The sequence below is a fragment of the Balaenoptera physalus genome (assembly GCF_965194825.1).
Source record: "Balaenoptera physalus genome assembly, chromosome: X".
NCBI classification, from domain to species: domain Eukaryota; kingdom Metazoa; phylum Chordata; class Mammalia; order Artiodactyla; family Balaenopteridae; genus Balaenoptera; species Balaenoptera physalus.
This window is the reverse complement of record NC_138903.1, coordinates 12355178-12377700: the sequence shown is the minus strand read 5'-3', so window position 1 is coordinate 12377700 and position 22523 is coordinate 12355178. Positions and strand designations below refer to the sequence as shown.

The 22523-nt window shown below is 38.6% G+C and overlaps 1 long non-coding RNA gene across 1 annotated transcript in view; it reads left to right on the top strand.

Annotated features, from left to right (window-relative positions):
- Nucleotides 1-7023: 7023 nt before the first annotated feature.
- LOC309653003 overlaps nucleotides 7024-22523 on the top strand; it is an 85671-nt gene continuing 70171 nt past the window's right edge. The window contains exons 1-2 of the long non-coding RNA XR_014258968.1: nucleotides 7024-7774; nucleotides 16928-17062. This is a non-coding gene — a long non-coding RNA (uncharacterized lncRNA). The remainder of the gene's footprint in view (nucleotides 7775-16927; nucleotides 17063-22523) is intronic.

The window sequence follows — 22523 nt, the reverse complement described above, 5'->3', positions numbered from 1 at the left end:
ATGATCTCCAATAACTTAACTGACTTGGATGCTGTTTGCTTGGGATCTGATGAGGGACTCTCTACATGTTTAATTGGCACCTGGATTCAGGTAGGGGTAATGCCAATAGCCTAAGAGCCATGTGGTTTCACTTGCAGATATCCTGTGGTCTTACTGCTGCTAATGGCGCTGCTCTGCTGGGGAGGCGGGGGGGATGTCTCCGTCTTCAATCTATCTTGTACAAGGGCTTAACCCCTCTTCTCTCTGGAGATCCAGCGTTCTGAAAAATTTCTTGTTTGAGCTGTATTTCCTCCCTGTTCACCCTCCCTTCTCTCAGGATCCTTTTAAATTTGCCTAAGGAAGAACTTCTTTTCTTTCCGAATATTTTTAAATCAAATCTCATTTAGCCAAACTTTTCTTGGGGTACTTCCCCAGTTTTTTTTTTTTTTTTTTTTGGCTGTGTTGGGTCTTCGTTGCTGCATGAGGGTTTTCTCTAGTTGTGGCGAGCAGGGGCTACTCTTCATTGCGGTGCACGGGCTTCTCATTGCAGTGGCTTCTCTTGTTGCAGAGCACGGGTTCTAGGTGCGCGGACTCAGTAGTTGTGGCACACGGGCTTAGTTGTTCCGTGGCATGTGGGATCTTCCTGGACCAGGGCTCGAACCCATGTCCCCTGCATTGGCAGGCAGATTCTTAACTCTGCGCCACAAGGGAAGCCCTTCTTCCCCAATTTTGAATCATCTTTCATTGAACATGTGTGGGTGAGGAGGGAATCCCTCACCCATCCCCCATGCACCTTCTTAGTTTCAAGTCAAAAATTCTAAATGTTCCAGACAGGAAAAAGTATTTGGTCTTTCTCCAAGACTGGAGAAGATCTGGGCTTTGTGCCAGCGTCTCCTTCTTTATCTCATATTGGTTCTGTCCCAAGAAGGTCATCTTTTCTTAAACAAAATTTTGTCTGCAAATATTAGTTAACACTTTGGTTGCACTGTTTTGAAACAATTTCAAATCAGTATGCTTAGGAACCATGTCTCACCCTGGATGTAATTATGAATATAGTTCGTGACTTCTCAGACATTCTTAGTTCTGTATTTCACCAGGTTACATGCACATCTCTTGAACAGAATTTTCAAAAAGAGATTACTTTTTGTTAATTTTTTACCATTGGCAGTTTCACGTTTTAATGAAACACTTTTGATTTTTCACTTGAAATGTGCCTAGTTTGCGTAGAAAATTACTTCTGAGACCCAAAGTTTTGCATGCCATTAAAAAAATTTTTGGCTCAAATCATCCAAAGTTGGAGTTCCAAGTTCGTAAAACTTTTTCAGAAGAGGAGCTTTTAAAACTCTGAAATACAGATTAATTTCTACACATGATAAATTCATCATAGCTTAAAGTAACAGCAAAACTTTTGATCTTACTTTTTTCCCCTTGAGCTCTTCCTCCTTGGGTTAGTGGCAATAAGCATATTCCAGCTCCTTTCTTCCCTTCTCACATTTAAACCCAATTTTGCCTAATAAACAGCCCTTTATCAGGATGTTGGTTAGGAGGTACTTCCCTCAACCTAGATGTTACCATTCCTGATGGATCTATTCTCGGATCAGTGTCATGATTTTAATGTCAGTTGTCCTTAACATCCAGACACTGCAGTACTAATCCACATTACATTTCCCCATTTCCTCCCAATTCCCTCAGCCCTAGGGAACCACAAATCTTTCTGTATCTCTGGATTTGCCTATTTTGGATATTTCATATAAATGGGTTCATAAACTCTGTGATCTTTTGTGACTGCATTCTTTCACTCAGTATAATGTGGGGTTTTTTTCTTGTTTTTTTTTTGTTTTGTTTGTTTGTTTTGTTTTTGACCGCACCATGTGGCATGTAGGATTCCCTGCCCAGGGATCAAACCTGTGCCCCCCTGCAGTGGAAGCATGGAGTCTTAACCACTGGACCACCAGGGAAGTCCAGTATAATATTTTCAAGATTCATGCAAGTTGTAGCACAAATTAATCCTGCATTCCTTTTTTTTTTTTTTTTTTGCTGAGTAATGTTCCATTGTATAGATATACAATGTTTTGTTTATACATTCATCAGTTGATGATGGACATTTTTTTTTTAATTTCCATCTCTTTATTGATATTCTATATTTGATGTGACATTATTATCTTATTTGATGTGACATTGTTATACCTTATTATACTTTTTTAGTGCACCGTGTGGCATGTGGGATCTTAGTTCCCCGACCAGGGATCAAACCTGCGCCCCCTGCACTGGAAGTGCAGAGTCTTAACCACTGGACCTCCAGGGAAGTCCCGATGATGGACATTTGGATTGTTTCCACTTTGGACTATTATGAATAATGTTGCTATGAATATTAGTGTACAAGTTTTTGTATGGACATATGTTTTCATTCCTCTTAGGTATATACCTAGAGTAGAATTGCTGAGTCATATGGTAACTAAGAAATCGACAGAGTGATTTCCAAAGTGGCTTCTGTTCCCACCTGCAATGTATGAGGATGCCAGTTTCTCTACAGCCTTCTCAACACTTACTGTTTTCTGTCTTTTTGATTATAGTCATCCTAGTGGGTATGAAAGTCGTATCTCATTATGGTTTTGATTCTGCAATGCAATTTTAATGTTCTTATCAGTTAAAAGCTACAAGGCAGGTGCTGAAATAGATGCAGAAATCTAATACTTAGAACCTCTTTCACTTTGTGTGGCCATTAGTGCAGCTTACTTGGGGCTTTTCTGCCTTCCAAGTCCTAAGGCAGACTGCATTTCCTGAATGGCTTGCAGTGAGGTAGGGCCAAGTGACTCGCTCTGGCCAATATGCTGTGAATGGAAGCAGTACCTGTCACTTCTATGCCAAGCATTTAATTGCTGTTGCAGGACCATCCAGAACTCCCTCCCTCGACCTTGAGAACCAACAACTCTCAAGATAGTGACAGCTTTGATAACCTGAGTCATGGGGTTTGGGGATATTCAGCAGAACTGACCTGTGATGCACATGTTATGTGAGTGAGAAACAAACGTTTGTTATTAAGAGATGGGTTTTTGGTTACTGCAGCGTGACTGGGCATATCCTGCATGATAAAATAATCTTAGTTTCGTTACCATATTAGAGTTCAACAGATGTGGGAAATAATTCAGCATCTCTAAGCCTCAGCCTCCTCCTCTAAACATGGGTGTCATGAAACTACCTCACACAATTGCTTGAAGTTAAGCAAGACAATGTATTGTTCAATAATGCTTAGCACAATGCATGGTACATGGCAGCTTCTTAAGAAATGACTGTTATTAATAGAAGGGCAGTGAGGTGAGTGCTGTAATATTGGAGGTAACTCTTTGCAGAAGATGATGAGTTAAGCCTTTGAACGACCAACCCATAGAAGCAAGGAGGCAGGGAGAAGGGTAGTAGCTTTTCTTTGGGTAGTTTGTTTGAGCCTTGCCGCAAGCCTGCCTGGCAAACTTTCTTGTTCATGTACAGATGCATACCGTTATTGCAAGGTGGGAGGACCTTCTTTTGGGTCTTGATTTTTCTTCCCAGAAGAGGAGAAATGGCCACAGTATTCTGACTCATTTCATGGAATGAGGAGCACACAATTTAGAATGTAATTATGTTTAAAATATGCTGGAAAGTGATTTCATGAATCTAGAATTATTGATCACTCTTCAGAATGACAGGCAAAGGGGAAAATGCCAAAACAAGTTCCCTTGAGAACATTTAGAATCAATATAAAATATAGTTTTCTTTATATGCATGCCTTCCTTGAGGTTTAATGAGGCAGGGACCTGGTTCAGCCTGGCAAAAGACAATCAACAGAATTAGTTAATACCATGCAAAGATTTCCGTACAGGGTGAGAGGAAAGAGAATTCAATAAACCCAGTCACTTCCATCCATTGGGCACTGGTGTCCACGAATTTTCTTTCTTGGCTTTGTCTCCACTTTCTTCTTTTCTCTTCTTAAATGCTTGACCGTTCCTCTTTGTTCTTTAGCTGATTTGCTCTCCTACTCTGCCTGCATTTTAAATACTAGTACTCCACATATCAAGCATAAATCTTGTTCTCTCCTCATCCTGCAAACCCTCCCTCAAAGTACTCATTCTCTACCACGGTTTTACCTGCCCCTATGGGTTGATAACTTCTCCAAGGCCTTGTTTCTGGGTGCATGTTTCTATCTGCTTATTAGAAACCTCCACCTGGATGTCTTACAATATTTAACCTGCCTTGTTCCTTCTTTTTGAGACATTATTCTTTTATCTTCACCAGCCGAACTCCTTCAAGTCTCCTCTTAAGCTTTACTTCAAGGTAGTGTTTCTTGAGACTGAGATCTACCTGAATGCAGTATCCAAACACCCTACTATTTTACCTTAAGCAATTCAGAGCCAATTGTTTTAAATTATAAATTTGTGAGGTTATTCATTTTTCTCTCTTCCATGCTAGACTTTTTACTCTGTGAAGGCGAACACAGCATCTGCTTTGATCTACATCAGATTCCCAGTTCCTAGCACATGGTAGCCACTCAGTAAAACTTTGTTGAATAAATGAATCTGTTATATAATCTGTACCCATAATACTCCCCACTTCTCCTGTTTCTATTCATATATTCCTGGACATAATGAATGTGTCCCCAAGTTATCCCATTAGTTCAACCAGAATCTGGGAGCCATCCTGTATACCTCCTGTATACCACTCTATATACCTCACCTGTAACATCTAAACACTCACAAATATCTACCATTCCTCTTAAGAATCCATTCCCTCCTCTCTCCTCTCTCTCTCTCTCTGCTGTTGTTGCTTTGTTTAGGTTCTTGTCATTTTTTCTGAATTCATTATCTTCTAATCCTCCACCATCAGTACAGAACATTTTCTTAAAATACTGATCTGACCCCTTACTCTTTTACTTAAAACCCTTCATCAAACTCCCTATTGCCTTGAAGATAAAGTTCATATTCTTAGGCCTGATCTACAAAACCTTCCACAATCTGACAATCTAGTCTCAGTCTTCCTCGCTTACCCCTTTCATCCTCCCCCATTCCTTCTGGTCATCCAGAACTAATGATTCCCAAACCTACCCTCCTGCCTTTGCACAAATTCCCCTTGCCTACAATGTTCCCTTACAGATATTCTCTACCTACTCAACTCTTCACATTTCAAAACAAAGCTTTAAGTTCCCTTCCTCTGGGAAATCTTTCCAAGCTCTCCCAGGCAAAATTTAGTGCATTCTCTGCACTCCCATGGCACTTTGCAAGAGTCTCAGTTGTAGCCCCCAAAGTCTTCAGTGATTATTTTTTATTCAGTTATTATTATTTTATTTTTTATTGTCCCGACCCCTACATTGAACCATGAGCTCCTAAAAGCAGGATCTAGCTATTATTCACCTCTGAATCCACTGGAATGCTGGGTCTATATTTGCAAACTATTTGTCTCATAAAAGACTTGAACCCAGAATATATAAAGAACTCTCAAACTCAATAAAAAGTAAATAAATATCTCAATATAAAATGGGCAAAAGATTGAACAGACACTTTGTCAAAGAAGATGTACACATGACAAATAAGCAATAAAAATATGCTCAGTATCATTTGTCCTTGGGGAAATGAAAATTAAAACCACAGTGAGATACTACCATACTTATTCAAAGGTCTAAACTAACAAAGACTGAACATATCAAGTGTTGGCAAGGATGAGGAGGAACAGGATTTCCATACCCCACTGATGGGAATGTACAATGGTACAGCCACTTTGGAGAACAGTTTGTGGCGATTTCTTAAAAAGTTAAATACCTACCATATGATTTGACCATTCCACTCCTACGTATTTATCTGATAAAAAAGAAAGCATATGCCCATACAAAGACTATCATAGAAACTTTATTTGTAACAGCCCCAAATTGGAATCAACCCAAATGTCTATCAACAGGTTCATGGATAAATAAACTAAGATATACCCATAAAATGGAATATTACTCAGCAATAAAAGGAATGAACACACAGAAACATGGATGAATCTTAGAATAATTGTGCTGAGTGAAAGAAGTCAGTCCAAAAAAGTACATACTTTTGGACTCTATTGATATAAGATTCAATAAAATGCAAACTAATCTATAGTGACAGGAAGCAAATCAAGTATTTCCTGGGGATGAGAGATGTGATGGGAAGGGCATGGAAAGCTATTGCAAAGGGCCACAAGGAAACTTGGGGGTCGTGAATATGTTCATTATTTTTATTGTGGTAATGGTTTTACTAGTATATACATATGTCAAAACTTAAACTGTACTCCTTAAATATATGACATTTATATGTCAATTTTATCCCAATAAATGTGTTTTAGGGACTTCCCTGGTGGCCCAGTGGTTAAGACTCCACACTTCCAATGCAGGGGGCACAGGTTCGATCAGGGAAGTAAGATCCCGCATGCCGTATGGTGTAGCCAAAAAAAAAAAATGTGTGTTTAAAATAACTCTTAATTTTTTTAACCAAGTTGTCAAGGATTAACTTTTTAAATTACCAAAGGCTCTTTTAACACAATTTTTAATTCATTTTACAGACTCACTAAATCCTACCTTCACTTTGCACGTGAGACACCCACTTGTCTGCCCACCTAGGCAAAGAAACATTGGGCTAACTTCTCCTGCCTCCCCCATTTTTACCTACTTCACATTCTCTTCTCCATCCTGACAGAAGGGAATTTAGCGCTGTTTTTTATAGCTCTCCGTTATCTTCTCTGCAATGTCTCATGCATGGCTAATACTCGTTGCTTCACAAGTGTTTGTCAACCATGTGTGCATAGGTGCAAGACGGTCTTATTGCACTGGGTGGAATGGTTACGCCTTCTCAGATGATTAAAATTAACCAGCTCTAGGTCAAGAGGCTGGCTTTAATCTCATGTATAGAAATGCGCAATGTTTTTCAGCTCTAGGATAATTTAGCCTGTAAATGAGAGAAGGTTAATGATGTGGCTGCAGTTGACACCGGAGTAAGTTCCTCAAGAATGTACGTTTTACCATCATTAGCAGGCTGAAGAAGATGAGGACAAACAGAGAGAAAGGATGAAGCATAGGACAGGAACAATTCTGAGAGGAGAAAGGAATACACCTAGGAAGCAAACCTTTAGCAATCGAGCGCACTCATATTTATAGAAATGGAATAAAATGTGAGAAGACTGAAACTAAGGGATTATTTTCCTTAAAGTAAACATCAGTTATGTTTACAAACACATGAAGAAGGAGCAAGCGAACAGCAACTCAAGGCAGCAATGGAATGAGGCAGCCTCCATTAGAGACGCAGGCAGCCATTGCTCGGTGCTTGGAGGAGGAAAAATCATAATGCGATTGACCTCCCCTCGAGCAACCCTGGCCTGGAGATTCCCGAGCAGCTCCTTCCAAGGTGACAAAATACCATTTTCAGCCTTTTCGCTTCAGTAGTAGCTCCCTCCCCAAACCTTGGTAGCAATTTTTTCTTCTCTACATTTCTCCAGCCTCGACTTGCCTTTATTTTTGTCACTGGGAGCAAGCCAAGGGCGAGAAATGATCTCTTCCCACCAAGTTGTCCAGGAAGAAAGCCCACCTTATCGTTACGTTACTTACATTATCGAGCAGCCTCGTGCTCCTCAGAGTGTGCTCCTTGGGTCAGCAGCATTGGCACCGTCTGAGAGCTCATTAGAAATGCAGAATCTCGGGCCCCATTCCAGAGCTCCAGAATCGGAATCTGTATTTTAATAAGATGCCCAAGTGGTTTGTGTGCACATTCAATTTGAGAAGTGCTTGCCTAACCCTCAGGACATCCTGTATAAGGTAAGGATTACTCAGTTTAGAAAACGAGAACAGGGAAGTAAAGTGACTTGACAAGGCTCAGTAACTAAAAAGTGCCAGTGTTGAGATTTTTAAGGTAGTTCCCACAATTCTAAATGCCAAGCACTCCTCCCTTCCACCATGCTTTTCTCCATGGAAATGAATTCAGTAGTTCTAGTCATAACTACCCCACTCTCAACCTTATCCGTTGACTCATTGCTAAAACCCAAACTCTTACTCTCAGATATGCATGATTTAGATTAAACATTGCCCATCCCTTGAAATATTTTAAACACCAATTATCTGTGGGGAAAATAACTTGATAAATTCCTTGAATCTTAGTGTTTAGGAGTTTGATCAGACTGTTGCCTTTACCCATGGATGGGAAGAGCAAAGCAGCTGGCGGTCCACGTTGCACCCTGAGGCAGAGGAAGAAGGAGAAGGATTGGAGGAGGAGGAGGAAGGAAAGATGAAGGCAAAGTGCCTCAGGTTTATAATTCAGCCCTTCCAAGGACCTTGGCTTGAAGGTTTCTGTGGCTGCTGGCTTGAACTTGTTCCATTGCTTCTGTTATGGGCCTCTGAATATTCTGAATTAGGCCTGTGTCCTTTCCCTATGGTATTTCCAGGGAGATGTATGCAGAAACCCCTGCAGATATTCACCACTGCTACCCAGGGTCACAGAGAAGAAATATGAAATAGTTGTGCTTATTACCAGTGCTCAAGGCAGCAGCAGCATAAAAAAAAAATACTCCAAGACTCTATGGTTACCAATAGTAGCTATTATTTTTGAGGTTCTACTATATGCCAGACACTGTACTAGATACTTACCAAATATTCCCCACAATACTATTGAAAATATGTACTATTTAGTAAATGCAGCTGATGAGGGATGGAACCTGGCTTCTAACCCAGCCCTGTTTGAGACAAGAGTGAGTGTTCTTTCTATCATAATATACTACTGTGGCATGCTTCAGTTAACCTCCTACTCAACCTTCAATGCCTGGCTTAAATCACCCCTTCACTAGGCAGCTCTCTCTCAGCGACTTCGGTGAGATCTTCTCTCTGTAGCCCTGATTTGGCACTTTTCATACGACAGCTTGAACTCTTGCTTCCTTTTTAATTCACATTCATTCTCCCCCAGGTTGCAATTTATGCCTGTGCCCCCCCCAAGTCCAAAACCCTGAGCCCTTAAATGTTCTTTGGGTCACCAGCGCCAGCATCATAGCAGGAGTTCAATGGTGTATCATCAGTTGGCATAGAAACTGAGTTAGGCACATAGTCCACCGTCTAGAAACGTCCGGAAGTCAAACATTTGCTGTTGGTTGAGCCACTCCACATTGTTTACATGTCGCCTCCAATAGCCAGCAGCCCCCCCCCCATAGCAATGGCTTACCCTTGGGAATTTTGTACCCATTTACGAGTTGCTCTTACACTGGTTTTGTGCTGCTCTTCTTTCCCCTCATTCTCTTCCAAGAGGAGAACATGGCTTGGGTTCTCTTTACACTTGGCTTCTCCTCCCTCTCTGGTCTTCTTTACACTTTGGACTCTAGGTGAATAAAGGAAGGAAATAGAACTTCTAGTGGCTCTCTTCCTCTCTGTGTACTTGCACTTGCTTGTTCTCTCTTTAACATTTGAGAATTTACTATGTCTCAGACATTGTGCCAAGCATTTCACATGTATCATTTAACTCTAAAACACACAAACCAATGAAATATGCACTATCATTCTCCCCATTTTGCCTAGGAAGACCCTCAAGTATAGAAAGGTTAGGTAAGTTGTCCATGATCACAGAGCCAGGAAATGGAAGAGCCAGAATGTGAACGGAGGCTAAGTGCTGCTGTCAGTCACTTATCAACCGATGTCAGTGAGAAACATAAGTGAAGCACGGCAAATGCAGAAGCACAGACCAATATGGTTGTGGGTAGCATGTGGAGTACCAAGGAAACGGGATCTCTAGACTTTTCTTGTAACCAGTCCTTGACTGGGCCGTCTTCCTGCCTTCTGTTACAGGCGCTCAGAGAATATAGAATTGTTATTAGTTTGAGCTAAGCTCTGAGAAGTATAAAGTCCCAGTGAGTGTTGATGTTACTATTATTTTTTTTATTAGTTATCCATTTTATATATCTTAGTGTATATATGTCAATCGCAATCTCCCACTTCACCCCACCACCACCCCCGCCACGTTCCCTGCTTGATGTCCATACGTTTGTTCTCTACATCTGTGTCTCTATTTCTGCCCTGAAAACCGGTTCATCTGTACAATTTTTCTAGGTTCCACATATATGCGTTAATATATGATATTTGTTTTTCTCTTTCTGACTTACTTCACTCTGTATGACAGTCTCTAGATCCATCCACGTCTCTACAAATGACTCAATTTCATTCCTTTTTATGGCTGAGTAATATTCCATCATGTATATATGTACCACAACTTCTTTATCCATTCGTCTGTCGATGGGCATTTAGGTTGCATCCATGTTGTAGCTGTTGTAAATAGTGCTGCAATGAACATTCAGGTGCATGTGTCTTTTTGAATTATGGTTTTCTCAGGGTATATGCCCAGTAGTGGGATTGCTGGGTCATATGGTAATTCTATTTTTAGTTTTCTAAGGAACCTCCATACTGTCCTCCATAGTGGCTGTATCAATTTACATTCCCACTAACAGTGCAAGAGGGTTCCCTTTTCTCCACACCCTCTCCAGCATTTGTTGTTTGTAGATTTTCTGATGATGCCCATTCTAACAGGAGTGAGGTGATACCTCATTGTAGTTTTGATTTGCATTTCTCTAATAATTAGTGATGTTGAGCAGCTTTTCATGTGCTTCTTGGCCATCTGTATGTCTTCTTTGGAGAAATGTCTATTTAGGTCTTCTGCCCATTTTTGGATTGGGTTGTTTGTTTTTTTTAATATTGAGCTGAATGAGCTGTTTATATATTTTGGAGATTAATCCTTTGTCTGTTGATTCATTTGCAAATATTTTCTCCCATTCTGAGGGTTGTCTTTTCATATTGTTTGTAGTTTCCTTTGCTTTGCAAAAACTTTTAAGTTTCATTAAGTCCCATTTGTTTATTTTTTGTTTTTATTTCCATTTCTCTAGGAGGTGGATCAAGAAAGATCTTTCTGTGATTTATGTCAAAGAGTATTCTTCCTATGTTTTCCTCTAAGGGTTTTATAGTGTCCGGTCTTATATTTAGGTCTCTAATCCATTTTGAGTTTATTTTTGTGTATGGTGTTAGGGATTGTTCTAATTTCATTCTTTTACATGTAGCTGTTCAGTTTTCTCAGCACCACTTATTGAAGAGACTGTCTTTTCTCCATTGTATATCCTTGCCTCCTTGGTCGTAGATTAGTTAACCATAGGTGCGTGGGTTTATCTCTGGGCTTTCTATCCTGTTCCATTGATCTGTATTTCTGTTTTTGTGCCAGTACCATATTGTCTTGATTACTGTAGCTTTGTAGTATAGTCTGAAGTCAGGGAGTCTGATTCCTCCCGCTCCGTTTTTTTCCCTCAAGACCACTTTGGCTATTCAGCGTCTTTTGTGTCTCCATACAAATTTTAAGATTTTTTTTGTTCTAGTTCTGTGAAAAATGCCATTGGTAATTTGATAGGGATTGCATTGAATCTATAGATTGCTTTAGGTAGTATAGTCATTTTCACAATATTGATTCTTCCAATCCAAGAACATGGTATAGCTCTCCATCTGTTTATATCATCTTTAATTTCTTTCAGCAGTGTCTTATAGTTTTCTGCATACAGGTCTTTTGTCTCTTTAGGTAGGTTTATTCCTAGGTATTTTATTCCTTTTGTTGCAATGGTAAATGAGAGTGTTTCCTAAATTTCTCTTTCAGATTTTTCATCATTAGTGTATAGGAATGCAAGAGATTTCTGTGCATTAATTTTGTATCCTGCAACTTTACCAAATTCATTGATTAGCTCTAGTAGTTTTCTGGTGGCATCTTTAGGATTCTCTATGTATAGTATCATGTCATCTGCAAACAGTGACAGTTTTACTTCTTCTTTTCCAATTTGTATTCCTTTTATTTCTTTTTCTTCTCTGATTGCCAAGGCTGGGACTTCCAAAACTATGTTGAATAATAGCGGTGAGAGTGGACATCCTTGTCTTGTTCCTGATCTTAGAGGAAATGCTTTCAGTTTTTCACCATTGAGAATGATGTTTGCTGTGGGTTTGTCATATATGGCCTTTAATGTGTTGAGGTAGGTTCCCTCTATGCCCACTTTCTGGAGAGTTTTTATCGTAAATGGGTGTTGAATTTTGTCAATAGTTTTTCTTCATCTATTGAGGTGATCATATGGTTTTTATTCTTCAATTTGTTAATATGGTGTATCACATTGATTGATTTGCATATACTGAAGAATCCTTGCATCCCTGGGATAAATCCCACTTGATCGTGGTGTATGATCCTTTTAATGTGTTGTTGGATTCCGTTTGCTAGTATTTTTTGAGGATTTTTGCATCTACATTCATCAATGATATTGGTCTGTAATTTTCTTTTTCTGTAGTATCTTTGTCTGGTTTTGGTATCAGGGTGATGGTGGCCCCATAGAATGAGTTAGGGAGTGTTCCTTCCTCTGCAATTTTTGGAAGAGTTTGAGAAGGATGGGTGTTAGCTCTTCTCTAAATGTTTGATAGAATTCACCTGTGAAGCCATCTGGTCCTGGACTTTTGTTTGTTGGAAGATTTTTAATCACAGTTTCAATTTCATTACTTGTGATTGGTCTGTTCATATTTTCTATTTCTTCCTGGTTCAGTCTTGGAAGGTTATACCTTTCTAAGAATTTGTCCATTTCTTCCAGGTTGTCCATTTTGTTGGCATAGAGTTGCTTGTAGTAGTCTCTTAGGATGCTTTGTATTTCTGCAGTGTCTGTTGTAACTTCTTTTTCATTTCTAATTTTATTGATTTGACTCCTCTCTCTCTTTTTCTTAATGACTCTGGCTAATGGTTTATCAATTTTGTTTATCTTCTCAAGAACCAGCTTTTAGTTTTTTTGATTTTTGCTATTGTCTTCTTTGTTTCTATTTCATTTATTTCTGCTCTGATATTTATGATTTCTCTCCTTCTGCTAACTTTGGGTTTTGTTTGTTCTTCTTTCTCTAGTTCCTTTAGGTGTAAGGTTAGGTTGTTTATTTGAGATGTTTGTTGTTTCTTGAGGTAGGATTGTATTGCTATAAACTTCCCTTGTAGAACTGCTTTTGCTGCATCCTATAGGTTTTGGATCGTCGTGTTTTCATTGTCATCTGTCTCTAGGTATTTTCTGATTTCCTCTTTGATTTCTTCAGTGATCTCTTGTTTATTTAGTAATGTATTGTTTAACCTCCATGTGTTTATGTTTTTTACGTTTTTTTCACTGTAATTGATTTCTAATCTCATAGCACTGTGGTCAGAAAAGATGCTTGATATGATTTCAATTTTCTCAAATTTACTGAGGCTTGATTTGTGACCCAAGATGTGATCTATCCTGGAGAATGTTCCATGTGCACTTGAGAAGAAAGTGTAATCTGCTGTTTTTGGATGGAATGTCCTATAAATATCAATTAAATCTATCTGGTCTATTGTGTCATTTAAAGCTTCTCTTTCCTTATTAATTTTCTGTTTGGATGATCTGTCCGTTGGTGTAAGTGAGGTGTTAAAGTCCCCCACTATTATTGTGTTACTGTCGATTTCCTCTTTTATAGCTGTTAGCAGTTGCCTTATGTATTGAGGTGCTCCTATGTTGGGTGCATATATATTTATAATTGTTATATCTTCTTCTTGGATTGATCCCTTGATCATTATGTAGTGTCCTTCCTTGTCTCTTGTAACATTCTTTATTTTAAAGTCTATTTTATCTGATATGAGTATAGCTACTCCAGCTTTCTTTTGATTTCCATTTGCATGGAATATCTTTTTCCATCCCCTCACTTTCAGTCTGTATGTGTCCCTAGGTCTGAAGTGGGTCTCTTGTAGACAGCATATATATGGGTCTTGTTTTTGTATCCATTCAGCAAGCCTGTGTCTTTTGATTGGAGCATTTAATCCATTCACGTTTAAGGTAATTATCGATATGTTTGTTCCTATGACCATTTTCTTAATTGTTTTGTGTTTGTTTTTGTAGGTCCTTTTCTTCTCTTGTGTTTCCCACTTAGAGAAGTTCCTTTAGCATTTGTTGTAGGGCTGGTTTGGTGGTGCTGAATTCTCTTAGCTTTTGCTTGTCTGTAAAGCTTTTGATTTCTCCGTTGAATCTAAATGAGATCCTTGCCGGGTAGAGTAATCTTGGTTGTAGGTTCTTCCCTTTCATCACTTTAAATGTGTCATGCCACTCCCTTCTGGCTTGTAGAGTTTCTGGTGAGAAATCAGCTGTTAACCTTATGGGAGTTCCCTTGTATGTTACTTGTCGTTTTCCCCTTGCTGCTTTCAATAATTTTTCTTTGTCTTCAATTTTTGCCAATTTGATTACTATGTGTCTCGACGTGTTTCTCCTTGGGTTTATCCTGTATGGGACTCTCTGCCCTTCCTCGCCTTGGGTGGCTATTTCCTTACCCATGTTAGGGAAGTTTTCGACTATAATCTCTTCAGATATTTTCTCGGGTCCTTTCTCTCTCTCTTCTCCTTCTGGGACCCCTATAATGCGAATGTTGTTGCATTTAATGTTGTCCCAGATGTCTCTTAGGCTGTCTTCATTTCTTTTCATTCTTTTTTCTTTATTCTGTTCCACAGCAGTGAATTCCACCATTCTCTCTTCCAGGTCACTTATCCGTTCTTCTGCCTCAGTTATTCTGCTATTGATTCCTTCTAGTGTATTTTTCATTTCAGTTATTGTACTGTTCATCTCTGTTTGTTTGTTCTTTAATTCTTCTAGGTCTTTGTTAAACATTTCTTGCATCTTCTCGATCTTTGCCTCCATTCTTTTTCCAAGGTCCTGGATCATCTTCACTATCATTATTCTGAATTCTTTTTCTGGAAGGTTGCCTATCTGCACTTCATTTAGTTGTTTTTCTGGGGTTTTATCTTGTTACTTCATCTGATACATAGCCCTCTGCCTTTTCATCTTGTCTATCTTTCTGTGAATGTGGTTTTTGTTCCACAGCCTGCAGGATTGTAGTTCTTCTTGCTTCTGCTGTCTGCCCTCTGGTGGATCTACTATTATTTTTTTATAAATCATTTATTAGAGAAAGAATGTAGCTGCCACTAATATCTTCCCAAACTCAGTATAAATGATTTTTGAATAATTCAAGTGTTGGATTATTCTTATCCACTTGACCTTCTCCAGTAGCAGAAATCTTTAGGAGTTGATGGTTTGCAGGTCTTTGAAGAAGCCATTATGCAAATGCAAATATCATGTCCACTAAAGTTATTTGTGGTAAGCATTATGGCAGACACAAAAAAGCATAATGTATTCTCTCAAAGGTTCACCATCTTTTTTGAGAAAATATACCTGATACATGTTTCTCATTAAATAACAATAAAATTTTTAAATGGCTCTTTGAGAGGATGATGACAATCACAAGATAATGCATAGTTATACCAACAGCAATTCAGGGAAGAGATACATAACTTCTGGCTAAAATAAGTGATCTAGGCAAGTTTGGTGGAACAGATGGATTTTAAACTAAAGTTTAAAAAGTCAATAGAATTAAAGGAAGGAGCAGTGAAAGGAAGGGCATAAACGGTTGAGTAGCACAGCATGGGAGACTAAACAATCCATAATAGAGAATGTCTTTATGCATAAACAAATTAGCATCATTATTGCACTTAGTTTGGACTTTGGACTTGAGTGAATAGAGAGTATCTGTGATCCAGTTTGAACTCTGTGTCTCTCAGCCCAGGGATTTTTGCCAAGTTCTTCTGGTAACAAAGTTCAACACTGCAAAGGAAGCAACAACTGTTGCTTGGTGGGCTCTCTTGGGTCATTGCAGGACTAGATTTCAGGGCACATCAAATGGAGTATCTGCTTTGGAGAAACACTGCCTAGTATCACCCAGTCTTGCTCCACTAGGCCCCCAGAAGGACTTTGTACTTATCACTTAAAAGTGAGACATCTGATCTAGCAATCCCACTCCTAGGCATATATCTGGACAAAACTATAATTCAAAAAGATACATGCACCCCAATGTTCATAGCAACACTATTCACAATAGCCAAGACATGGAAGCAACCTAGATGTCCATTGACAGATGAATGGATGAAGAAGATGTGGTACATATATACAATGGAATATTACTCACCCATAAAAAAAGAATGAAATAATGCCATTTGCAGCAACATGGATGCAACTAGAGAATATCATACTAAGCGGGGTAAGCCAAAAAGGGACAAATACCATATGATATCACTTATATGTGGGATCTAAAATATGACACAATTGAACCTATCTACAAAACAGAAATCGACTCACAGACATAGAGAACAGACTTGTGGTTGCCAAGGGGGAGAGAGGGTAGGGGAGGGAAGGAAGGGGAGTTTGGGATTAGCAGAGGCAAATTATTATATATAGGATGGATAAACAACAAGGTCCTACTGTATAGCACAGGGAACTATATTCAATCTCCTGTGACAAACCATAATGGAAAAGAATATGAAAAAATATATATATGTAGGTATAGCTGAGTCATTTTGCTGTACAGAAGAACTTAACACAGCATTGTAAATCAACTATACTTCAGTAAAATTTAAATAAGAAAAAAGAATCAAGACCATCTAGGGAACCTGTCCAGAAAGGGCACAGAGAAGAGCATAGGGCTTAGTTGGGCCTCAGACAAGGAAATGCGCTAATGGGTCTCTGAACCTTTGATTTGGGGTAAACATCTTTTGCCACCCTTAAAAGAGGATTCAATAAGGCATTGTCTTAGGCATCCGTGCTCTGAATATTTGTATTTGAGGAGGGAATACAAGCAAAACCTCTGTGGTCAAATTCACATGGTGAAGACAAACTCAAAGAGATTTTTTTTCTGCTGAAATAATATCCATCAAGTACAGTGGTGTGGTTCCCAAGGATGCAAGATGGATGTGGACTGGAGCCTCTGCTTTTGCTCTTGTGTTACCAAGAGTTCTTTCTCTCTTTCTCTCCCTCCATCCTCATTCTCTTCCCTCCTCCCTTTTCCCTGAATTTGTCATTAGTATTTTATTGATGATTTTTTCTTTTTTACTCTTTTCAGGCAACCGGGAGACTAGGTCTCACCCTACCCATGGAACTTCCAAGATGAAAAAAACGTGGTGGCCATTAGTAAGGAGACAAGTGCAGTCTCAATCAGGAAAAACTTTCACCAAACCTAATCATCATTGGAATAAAGGTAAAGAGTGTCTGGGTTTTGGTCTGTTAAGAAACAGAGGGCCAGGTAGAAATTTCTGGAGTATCAGAAAGACAGCTCCAGAGTGGAGCAGACATTACATTTACAGAAGTCCAAAGGCTGCCCAAGCCTACTAGAGGCGGGTGATAACCAGTCCATCAGCCAGGCGCACCCCATTCAAGAAGCATCGTATTTGGCCGGCAGGGAAGACTGTCTTCTCCAGCGCTAGCCTCCTCCTGTGTCGCTTTCTTGAGCTTCAGACACAACACCAGCGAGCCCAGTCTCCTCTCTTTCCAAAAATGACTCAGTCTAATTTGTGTGATTCTAATTCCTTACTCTGTAAATGAACAAATGGTCTCCCCAAACAATGCAGATGTGTTAAAAATTTACATATATGCCTTTGGGGTTTTCTTTTTAGAGCAGTAATAGATGAAATCAGTTCACATTCTACTGGCTCTTTTCATTAAAATTCAAAACAGCATTCCTCTCTCATCCATGCCTACGTCTCCTCAGAGACTCTCCCTTTGATATCTAGTTTTTCACTAATGAAATACAATAACTAGTATGGCATTCTGGAGGGCTATTTATAAAGCTCAAGCATACAAATAAGAACTTCCAATCACCAGTTTTGACTGTGACGCATGATAAAGTAAAGGTGTTAGTGGAAGGCTTCAGCTGGTACTATGACCAGTTGCTCCCTTATTTCACGATGAAGTTCTGCAGAACACGTGTTTCTCGAGAAAAATCCTGTCTGGGTAGACTTAACCACTAGCTTTACTCATTCCAACAACCTAAAAGGCAAGTACTGACAAAAATAAACCAGTCTGACCCCAAACGTGCCAGCCTAGGGTGCACTTCCACTAAAAATTAGAATCAAAGCCTCTAGTAGTGAAAAGAAACTAAAACTGGACTCCAAATGAACCTAACCTAGTTCTTTACATAAACCTAGTGGACTAAATCTAGGAGTTTCTGTATGAGTAAGAGAAGATGTGACATCAGTCATGCAAACAACTAAGGGAATTCTATAATAGATACTAAGTGAAAAATGTTATTTTAGTTCCCTGAAAAAAAAAATTTCTCTGTGAAAATCATAATCAGTACAAAAAATTTAATTCCCTTCTATAGAAGCTGCTCTTATAGATCTGATATGGGGAAGCTAGTAAAAAAGACAGTGGGCTTTGTCTTTTTAGCCATTGCTCCTCACTCACATGGGCAGAAGGGACGTGAGATGAAAGTATACTGTTCAAGAAACAGAATTCCTTCCTTGCCCCTCTTTATTCTCCCACGTAGGAATAACCAATAATCTGCATGAGTAACAGACATGTTATTGATGGTTTGGCTTCTGAAAGTAAATGGAGTATGTAACATTGCTTGATTGGTTAAAATGTAGTGTCAGGGGAATTGAAGGATGGACAGAAAATTGACAGATATATTGACAATAAAAACAGTGACTATAATAATAATGTATTTTATTATCATAAGCATCTGGTCCTACTTTAAATGACTCTATGCTCCTGAGCTTTTGCAGTATGTTCCTGGATAATGCATTATTTTGTCCTCTTCTTTGAAGCTGGTTGTCACTTATTATAGTCATTAAAATGCCTACTTCTCGTGTTTTTCAAAGTGTAATATTAATGCCTTTCATACATGAATTTTTTGACGTTGGTAATTCATGAGCGTGCAGGTGAGTATGTGTGTGTCCATGCATGTTTGTTTGTGTGCCCATTTATGTCTTAATATACACATTTTTGCACTTCCTGAAATTCACCTTTATTTCTATTAGTTGAGACTAGAAAGTAATTGAATTCTGGTGAAATGCAACTCTACTGTCATCTTGATGATATTTGTTAGAGAGAATTTTGACTTTGGTGTGTGAGTTTCTGTGACTTAGTAGTAACCAGTGTTTTATATTGCTTTATAATTTTTCAATTTATTTTGAAATATTTCAGTCATACAGAAAGGTATTGAAATAATATTATAGAAATGTATGTACATCTCACTCAACTTAAGAAATTATATATTACCAAAAGAATTGATACTCCTTGTTGAGGCCTCTTTGATCAAAATTTACACCCTTCTATAGATAATCACAGCCTGGGTTTTGGTGGATTTCTTTGGAGTTTAATTATGTATGTATGTTTGCTTGAATAATATTTAATGTTTTAAACTTTACATAAATTGTATACTGTTTTTGTCCTTCTGAAATTTGCTGTCTTCATTCAGCATTAAGCTTAGATTTTCATCTCTATGGATACATGTAGCTCTGGGCCCATGGATTTTTCATTGCTGTTTATTATTCTATGGGATAGATAAACAATAATTGAAACACTCTCTTAATGATTGGCATTTGGGTTCTTCTTATTTTTGCTATCATGAAGTTGCTACCAATAGTACTGTTGTGTTTGTGCCTATATGTGCATGCATGAGAGTTTATCCAGCACATAGACCTAAGAGTAGAATGTCTGGGTAACAGGGTATTAATGACATTGATAGATATTGTCAACTTGATTTCTAAATTTTTGTACAGATTTATACTCCTAGCATCAGTGTATCCTGACCATAAGTAATATGAACAGATTTTAATTTTCATTTCCTTGATTACTAGTGAATTTGAGAAAACTTTATACATATACATACATATGCTCGCAGGCTTGTAAGTTCTGCCTAAGTTTGAGGGTAGAACAAAACTGCATAGAAAATGGTACAGATGAACTGGTTTGCAAGGCAGAAATAGAGACACAGATGTAGAGAATAAACGTATGGACACCAAGAGGGGGAAAAGGGGGTGGGATGAATTGGGAGACTGGGATTAACATATATATACACTAATATGTATAAAATAGATAACTAGTGAGAACCTGTTGTATAGCACAGGGAACTCTACTTCACTGTGCTGTACAGTAGAAACTAATACAACATTGTAAAACAACTATACCCCAATTAAAAAAAAAAACTGCATAGGCACAAGGTGGTGGTTGGCTGCTACTGTGGGATAGGCAGGAAACCTGCCCATGTCCTGGAGCCTTCTCTAAAGAAAGGTGAAAGCCTTCTGCTGTGGGAATGGCGAAGTGAGGCAGGAGGAGAGGAGGTTTTATATATAGCCTTTTAACAGCAATCATGATAGAAAACTTCCCTAGGATAATACCCTTGATGCTATTGGAACTATTAGCCTTATCTTTCAAGTATTGCATGACCTATAATATGCATTCAATAAATATAATATCCCTACCTAACCACTTAGTTCTTCTATGAGGGTAGGGGAAAAGGGAATGGGAGAGAGTGCATAAAGATAGTAATTCCTAACTCATTAAATTGAGTGAGATATAATTAAGTAAGGTATAAAGTGCTCAGCCCTAAAGTTGGAAAAGAATATTCGCTCAAGAAAGGTAAGCTACGGGACTTCCCTGGTGGTCCAGTGGTAAAGAATCCGCCTTACAATGGAGGGGACATGGGTTTGATCCCTGGTCAGGGAACTAAGATCCCACATGCCGCGGGGCAACTAAGCCCACGGGCCACAACTACTCACGTGCCTCAGCTAGAGCCCGTATGGCACAAACTACGGAGTCCATGCGCTCTGGAACCCGCACACCACAACTACAGAGCCCACACACCCTGGAGCCTGTACACCACAACTAGAGAAGAGAAAACCCGCATGCCACAACTAGAGAGAAGCCCGCGCACCACAACTAAGAGCCCGCGCGCCGCAACGAAAGATCCCGCATACCTCAATGAGGATCCCGAGTGCCGCAACTAAGACCCGATGCAGCCAAAAATAAATAAAATAAATAAGTAAATAATAAGTAAATCTTACAAAAAAGAAAGGTAAGTTAGAAAAGATTTTTTAAGGAAAATAAAGATAACTTCTCATAATATGCCACTTACAATGTTCCGTGAGGTTACATAAGGACCTCTTCCCATGCCAGACCTTAATTCACTGTCTCCAGGCTATTTTGGATTTGGAGATCAGACAATCCAGCTTACCAGAAGTAAGAGTAAATAAGTGTTGAGGTTTGTCTGAGTATCTTTCCCTATGAGTAAAGAACAGGAGATGTTGGTACTTTGATCAGACACACTTTTATAACTTATTTTTTGTTCTTGGCTATGTTCCTGATAGGTGACAACTTGAGAACTGAAAAAATGAGGATTTCTTTCTTTCTTTCTTATAAATGTCAGTAGACTCTAATAGCTTACTCTCCAAAAATAAGCGTTAGTCTAGGAAAGTACTGGAGGGAGGTTTTTCTCTTCCCAGTAAGCCAAGAAGAGGATATATTAATACTCTTTTATAAACTCAAAGAAATAATAACTAACAATTAAGCATCTAAGTTTTTACTGTGTATGGCCTCAAAATTTATGTTCAAAAGTGACGTGATATGATACACATAACAACTTAGGAACAATCTGTAACATCAAAAGTATGATTATCCATCAGGGTTTAAATCTCAGTATATCCTAACAATCTCAGAATATCTTTTCCAATAAATAAAATATAGTTAAATGGCAGCTAGGTCATATAGGTAGTTCTAAAAGACTATATAAACCATGATTTAGCCAGACCCCAATATCAATAGTATGTGCCTGAACACTAGATTACTTCAGATGTGAGGAGGAAGAAGAAAATGCCCTTTTACTTTAATACTTTCCCGTCTCTCTTTATGAGTCTTATATTGCCTTTTTTGCCCCTCTCTTAAGGATATCTGTATTTTCACGCTGTCCCAAATCCTCCATCCCTTCCCGGTTAAAGCTCTGAATCTCTAAGTCATTCAGTGAAATTGAGATAATATTAAAGCAGGCTGATTGAACTAATTCACACTAACATGAAAATGGTTTCTTAATCCTTCCAAAGGAATTTGAATTCTTAAAAGGTAGCTTTGATAAGCTAATTGAATTCTCAGTATCAGTATTTCAGGCACATTAAGTAAGTAGAAAATTCAATTAATATTTGGTGAGATATTTGGAACGATGGGAGATGACTTAGATATCATCACTGCCTTAGGAATTGCTTTTCATAATCTATTCTCTCCCAATAATAGAGACATTCAAATTTCTCCAATAATATCTACTTCCCATAATAGTAATAGATATATCTAGAGAGGGCTTTTTAAATGGTCATGGTCATATTTTTATATCAAAGACTGGTATACAAGGGCTTCTTTCAGAAGATAAAAATAATCACTTTTGAAACGTTTGTGTTTTATTTTTATCTTTTGAAATTAGTCTTTTGGGCTTTGTTTTTTGTCTTCCTGATGGAGTTGATAGGAAAGGATAATTCATAGACTCTGAAAAGAAAACACTTCATCCTTTATGCTCCCTCTCATTCTGACTCCAACAATAAATAAAGAAAAAAATGGGAAGGGGAGGATGAAAGAAAAGAAGCGAAGACAACCCACATATCGGAAGTAATTATTCATCCTAGATCTTGACATAGAAGGTAAGCTTTAAAAAGAGGCTTGCCTCTGTGTCTTGC